The following is a 7,752-nucleotide window of genomic DNA, read 5'->3' as shown; positions in this document are numbered from 1 at the left end:
AATTTTATTCATTGGTTTCAAAAGCAGTTTTCTTTTACCTAGACACTTCTGGTTACAATCTTCCCTTCTTCCGTGTTGGTAAAATTTACTGTTCAGAAAATAGATTTATGAAAACTTTTATCACTGACTGAGTCCTCAGGGCAGCTTCATTTCTATTTTATAAGCCACCTACATGAAGGCAGATCATTTGATCCTTGGTGAAATAAATCAAAGAAATTCTTTAGCAACTTTTATTAAGAATTTACAGTGCTCTGGACTTTGCAGAGAATCATTCCACTGGACTCCACTTTTGCATGTCCTATTCCAGATTTAGCCTGGAAGGTGAGGGAGAGGACAACGAAACTTCTGAGATTTGGAGTATATACCCCATGTCAGTACACTGTACACATTTACACACAAGTTTTTAAAATATTTTTCTAGTTGCTTAATTATAATAATGACTTTACCCTCGGTAGGCAGACAGTCTACTGCTGGAGAATGGATGGTCCAGGGCTGGCATGACTGTGTCCACTTCAACTTGTGGTTTCTACCTAAGGATTCATGGCAGCTGCTCCTCTCTGGGTCGTCAGGAAGGGGAATGGGAACCATGGAAGCCCAATCTTGGTTTCTTTGTTTCAACTATGTTCTTTATCTTTTTATTAAATGAAAAATTTCACACCTATATAGTAGTGGAGATAATACAATGTTGACTACCCTCACCATATACTCATCACCTAGATTTAAAGATTTTGACTAATATTTTGTTCAATTCAGTTCATCTATATTTTCCTCTGAGGTGTTTTGGTTTTTGTTTTGTTTTGTTCTTAATTTGCCAGAGCACTTGTGAGCTTTTACTGGAGAAAGAGAGAAAGAGAGGGAAGCAAGAAAGCATCTCCTCTCCCCATGGGGAATTGTCATGCTGCAATCTCTTCTCCATTTCTCCCCCTCTTCAGGATTTTGGGAGACACACACACACACACACACACACACACACACACACACACACTTAGCGTGTTTTTCAAACTGCTGGGTACAGAATCTGAACCATGGAGTTAGCCACATGTGATCCTAGCTGCCTCAATCCCCCCAAAATATTTTAAGTATATTGCCCAACACATGGCATTTCTCCCTTAAATACTTCAAATGCATCTCTGCAAAGGAGGACATTTCCCCACCTAATCATAATAAATGCTGTGATCACACCTGATCAAATTTATATTATTATTTAATATTAATTAAATATTAATGATTAATGATTTAATATTATCTATTATTGGCTGATATTTAACTTCCAAATTGTCTGTCAGAGTTTGTCTATCTAGACCAGAATCAACTGAAACGCTAATGTCTAAGTCTCTTTTAATCTAGAATAGCCCTGAAGATGGTGTAATGGTTACATTGCTGGACTCCTACATAGTCAACTGCAGTTCAAGTCCTGGACCCAGTGACTTAAAACTCACACTGTGCAGTGTGTGTGTGTGTGTGTGTGTGTGTGTGTGTGTGTGTGTCCAAAATCCCAACAGAATGGAGAGCAGGGCTTGCAGCGTGGCTATCCCTCTTAGAGGGCGATTTCTTGCTTTCTGTCTGTCTCTCTGGTAAGCATACAAGCCCTATAGCAAAAATCTCTAAAACAAAACAAAACAAAACAAAACAAAAAACCCTAGCATAGCCCCTATCACGATCTCTGTTTTTCCCAGCCTCTTCACCTTTTCCTATGATTTACCTCTTAAAAGGAAAGGCCAGTAGTCTTATAGCATGTCTCACTTCTATATTGGTCTGATTACTTCTCCATTATATGATCTTCTGTCCTCTGTATTTTAAAATGGTAACTAGACTGGGTCAGTCCATGGCCTGCTGGTGAAGGCTGCTGGATCTCACATGGCTTACTGCATAGTTCGAGTCCTGTGCAGCTTGAAAAACATGCCTGGTGCATGTACATATGTAGACAAAAAGAGGGAGAAATGGAGGAGAAGAGACTGTAGCATGACTATGCCCCATCCATGAGAGGTGCTTTCTCTCTATGTCTCTCTCTCTCCCTCTCTTTGTGTGCGTGCCCTCTCACAAAATTTAAAAAGAAAACTAGACCTAAAGACACAACGAGACTCACGTTAAACAGTTTGGCAGGAATGTGTATGGGCAAAAGAATTTGGCCTCTAAGGTTGCTGAAAATCACTGACAATGGGCAAATTGATATGAGAAAGGACATACGGATTTATTTAACACACACATACATACACAAAGCCTTCATATAGAAGACTCAAAGACACAGGGAAAACTGTTTGATTATATGCTTATGTTCAATAAAGCAGGAACACCCAGGTGGAAATATGATTAAACAAAGAAGGAGCTAGGGGGAGAAACCTAGCAAGGCCTAGATTTGATGCTTTCTGAGCTGCCTTCCTTTCTCCCAGGAATGGGGCAGGACCCCTCTGGAATGAGGGTTTTACTACCTAATATTGAACAAGGAGGTTAGAAAATTTCTTTATGGCTGACTCTTACACAGAAAGGTGGGGAGAATTATAGTTAGTACCTTTCAGTTTTATAGCTGGCTTTGGGAGAAGGAATTGTGGCTTTTATGAGCTGCTGTAGGGAATGAGGATTCCAGTTTTGTGCCTTGCCTAGGGGAGAGAATGAACAGTGAAGGAAAGGAGGGCAGGAAAAGGTCAGAGAGAAACTCTGCTTCTGAGGCCTTCACTTTGGGATATCATCTTCTGAGCCCCAACAAATACTTCATAGGTGATGCAATATACTTTATGTAGTATTACGTCCAGAAAAACATAGTATCTGGTTGTTGCAAATTAGACAACACATCACTATTGATTTTGACAACACTGATTATTACTTTTGAGTGGTAATGTCTGGTCATGGTTTTCCCTGAGAAATGCCACTTCACAAGTCCCGGCAATGGTACTTTGACCCTCCATAACTGCTGAGTGAATCTTTCACTCAAATTATTTTAGCATCCATAAGTATATTTTTATCTGAATCGATTATTCACAAGGTTGAAAAATAATAATCCCTTACTTGTACTACTTATTCTGCATTACTATCTGGCATTTCTCTAAAAGAAGGGCTTTCTTTCATGATTATGCCAAAATAACGTTTATACAAGAAAGTGAGCATATACTTAATTCTTCTTCTGAAATAACCAACTTTAAAAGTAAGGTATTTCTGCAGCAACAACTTCCATTACTTCTAAAGGCTTTTTTATCTTGTTTTTAGCCATATACTGTATTTTAAACATGTAAAACATTAGATTTTAAAAATTCGAGCTATATCAAAAGACATATATTCAAAAATCTGGCTTTCATCTCACCCCATTCACCCTTGTTACCAGTGTATTTATAATAACAATTTTATTTGTTTTCAGTTCATCCTTCCAATATTTCTTCCTGAAAATAAATATATGTTCATTCTATTTCTTCTCATTTATTTAAAAAAAATAAAGCTTGCTATCTATAGTCACCTGTACTTTGCTTTTTTTCACGTAGAGAGCACTGTTGATCACAATTTACCATTATGCAAAGACCTTTTTTTCATTTTTCCTATGGTTGCATTACCCCATTGTGTGTGGTATCATGACCTTTTCAACTTGATCTCTGCTGATGGGCATGCAGGCTTGTTTCCAGTTGTTTGCCATTACAAATAGTGTTATAATGAATTATTTTTTTACACATATAACTTTCTCTCTTTTTTTTTGTCTTTTGGAGAGGTTTTTGCCATAGGGCACGTGCGCTCGCCAGACAGACAGAGAGAGACAGAGAGACAGAAAGCGAGAAATCACCCCCCAGGGGGGATGGCCATGCCGCAATCCCTTCTCCTCCATTCTTCTCTCAGGATCTCATGCACACGCGCCTGGCGTGAGTTTTAAGCCACCGGGTCCGGGACTCAAATCACGGTCAACTACATGGGAGTCCAGCGACGTAGCCATTACACTAACTGCTGGTCCCTATAACTTACTCTCTTAAGTGTAGCTTTAGGATAGCTAACTTTTCTGTATGTAGCATATAGCAAATTAGAAAAACACATTTAAAACAAAATATAACCTAAATGAATAGATCTTTTCAGAAATGAGGAAATATGGCAATAATGTGGTCCCAAAAGAGTGAGAGGAAAAGAATCAAGGAAGAAAATAGAGAGGCAAGACATTTGAGGAACACAGAAATGGAGGGTCATCTATTGATGATAAAGGGTATGATATATTCAACTAGACTGGTGGGAAGTGTGTTCACGTTGGGTAAAATCATTTTACAAGCTGTAGTGATGTATAGTAATTAAATGTATAAAATAAATTAAAATAATAATAATTTTTAAAAAGCCAGGTCCAAGTCTCTGTGGTGCGGTGGTGATGTGCTGCTTACAAGAAGCTGGATCCCACATGGTGACTGTAGTTCGAATCTCTACTCAGCCTGAAACCTGCCAGGTACCCACAGAGTGCCCACGATCCTAGGGAGGACTGGAGGAAGGGGATCGCAGTGTGACCAGGTCATGTCAAGGGTGCATCTCTCTCTTCTCTCTCTCTCTTTGTCTCTCTCATATGCATGTGAACTTTATCATGAATACTGGGGGGGTGGGAGAATGAGAAAAGAAATCTGGTCCCAGATTTCGGAGATGATTGATTGTTCTTCAAACCATTATAAGAATGTAGATTCTGATTTGCTACAGGAGGCACATACACATTTTGGCTCATTGAATAACTGATATCTATGAGCTGTATAATATAATATCAAGGGCCAGCTCCCAAGATGGTGGTTCAGGTGGCTGGATCCTACATGTCTGACTGTGCAGTTTGAGTCCAAGGCCCAGGAACATGAGAAGCACACTGGGCACGTGTGCACACATACCCCCAATCCCAACAGGAGGGAGAAATGGAGAAGGGGGCGGGTCATGGTCATGTCCCATAGGACATGCTTTCTCTTTTCCTCTCTTTCTTTCTGGCCATCTGTCTTCCCTGGCCAGTACATGTGTTCTCTCACAGGGGGGGAAAAAAGACTAATATAATACACACGATATGAAATCAAAAGAAAACCTAAAGTTTACAGACTAGAAATGTTGATGTTTGCCAGCATAAAAACCTTGTCAACTCTTTATAATTGGTTTCTGGACTGAGAAAAAGATTCTAAATGGCTTAATGTGAACCTTTTTCAAAGTAGAAATGTCATGAATGGAATTACAAATCTCATAATGCGTGTCTTTAAAAAGACATCCCAAAACAGATGGAGAAAGCCTGTGGTTCCATCACAGCTATGGTTCTCCAGGAAATAAGGTCAACGGCAGGGCTTCTGGCACTGGTTCAACACAGTGAGACTGGAATAGACACAGCAATTGGTACCTTTCTCTGAAGATGAGACTGCAAGAGACACACCTTCCTGCATACTGGAAGAACCTCAGGCTAGGAACTTAACTAGAAGCACAGTTAGACCAGCTGCTGACATCTGGCCACAGATGGCCAAAGGTTCGACACAGGGGTGTCTCCTGCAACACAGGGCCATATTCAACAAAGCTTCAGAGAGAGTGTTAATAAGTTTAAGTCCCATCTCACCTGGGAAGCTCATGCCTGACACTCTGCCTACGTCTTGGCATTATACTCATGAACCACTGGTGACATCAAGCACACAGAATCTGAGCTTCGGGGTCATCTGGCACAATGACCAGCCTGACATAAGGACCCACATTGTAAAGAACATCTAATCTACACCAGGTGGACCACAGTGTGTACTTTTCCTGCTCTGAAACCCCTAGTATACTTGGATATGATTTTAATGGACCTACATATTGACTTTCACACTCAGATTAGCCAAGATTGCCTAACTCAACCCCCTGTTACAAATCACCCTCAGATCTGCACACTCAGATCTTCCTGTCCTCTGGCTTCCGAGATGGAAAGACATGACTATAGAATCCTAATTTATATTTTTCTCTTAGTGGATCTTGTAAAAAAAATCCTAAGCACTTAAATAGTTCTGCACAGCACCCTCTTCAAAGCCAGGAGCAAAAACGGAGAACACTATACACTGGGAGTACTCTCAGTGCTGTATAATCTAGCCTATCATTCACTTACTTGGAATAAAATTGCCATACTCTATTTTTTTCCCTGCATTCAATCAGTACCCGTTCTTCATCATAGCAACTCTTGTACCTACTCATTGTCATTGTGACTATTTCTAACAGGGGTCCAGAATTTAAATATGCTGCATGACAGATAAAATGGTCCAAAGCAGGTAAATAAAAATCACAAAACCATGGCCAATGGGAAAGTTTGTCCGTATGGGAAAATCTGTGCATATCAGGGATGTTTGATGGGCCTAGGTCTCACCTCTCCATACTCATTCCACTTGGATCTGCCACTAAATAAATAAATAAATAAATAAATAAAGTTTACTTGGTGAATGCTCAGAGTCCAAGCTAATACATCAGGAAAACATCTGCTGAAACTTCTTTTCCTTTCTCTGAAGACTTGAACTTTGGCCTCACCATCCCCTCCTCCTACTAGCTCTCATTTCACCAGCCTCAGCACTATCAGTAATAATTGTATTCTCACTTAACCACAGTGGCCAGCTGCAGGATTAGGTAGATGAGAGGGAGGTGTTAAACCAACTCCATTAAATCAACAGAATACCAAGGATCCCAGCCTTCCCTTTCTACAGGAAGCCCTGCTGCAAAGTTGATGAGCAGTGTTGCCTGATGCTTTCAGAACCCTCAGCTCCTTAGAAATGTCACTGCTAAGACCCACTCGTGGGCTTCTCCAGTAGAAGTACTGCCCTCCCTAACATCTGTGAACTGGAGGACCCCAGTTTTTCTGTAGCTGGTCACCCACACTGACTCTTATGCTTGATTGATCCTTATATCACCAATATGCCAAAGATTGATTTAATAAATGAAAAATTAATCAAAATTCAGTTTACTAAAAGACTATTTGCTGAACTACTAAGAATTTATTTAATATTGTAGTTTTACTTTAGTGTTTCTCTCTGTTACTACTAATGTCTCAGCTTGCTTTTGCATATTCCAGGAGTGGTCAAAAACTAAAATGGGTATGTGATGATTAATCAGGCAGTGTTGCCACCAGAGTCAGGGGAGGGGCAGGTCCACTCTAGGAGCAGGGTGCATTGAGTTGCAAATAGAATATAAGGGTCATCCTACCATTTGAATACAAAGCAGTAGGGATGGTGTGGCACAGGGATTAAGTGTAGACAGTGGAGTGAAAGAAAATGTAAGGGGGGGAAGTGTGTCATGGAGCAAATAGAAACATTCTAAAGAGCCCAGCATTCTTCCTCAGGTTGGATTAGGAGAATGGCAGGTAAACTTACAGCTGTTGAGATCCTTATGGAGCCACAAGGAGGCTGACAAATCTTCATGGGGACTTTTGTTTTCTAAACACAAAAATAATCAATGCCTTTTAATTAATGTATAATGCATTTAAGGGTTACAAGATGAGTTCAATAAGGTTTGGAAGCTAGAATAAAATGATTGAAATATGTGAATTACTTCTTCATATTTTATTGATAGGACTTTTGATTTATTTGAAGCACCAGGCTGAGGCCAACCTACCCTCTCACTAACCCCCTTGCTTCAGCAGTTTCTCTTCTGCTTTTACCAAATCTAGTAGATTGTTTTCTCTTGGGCCCTCATGAACTGTTTGGCTTCTTTGTAGAGTTGGATTGCAGAAAATTCTGTAGAAAAGTTTCTGTCTGGGGGGACCAGCAGATGGCATAATGGCTACATCACTGGACTCCCACGTAGTTGACTGTGGTTCGAGTCCCAGACCCGGTG

Source organism: Tupaia chinensis, unplaced genomic scaffold (genome assembly GCF_000334495.1).
Source record: "Tupaia chinensis unplaced genomic scaffold, TupChi_1.0 Scaffold000541_1, whole genome shotgun sequence".
NCBI lineage: Eukaryota > Metazoa > Chordata > Mammalia > Scandentia > Tupaiidae > Tupaia > Tupaia belangeri.
The sequence above is the reverse complement of the archived record's forward strand: the minus strand, read 5'-3'. Positions refer to the sequence as shown.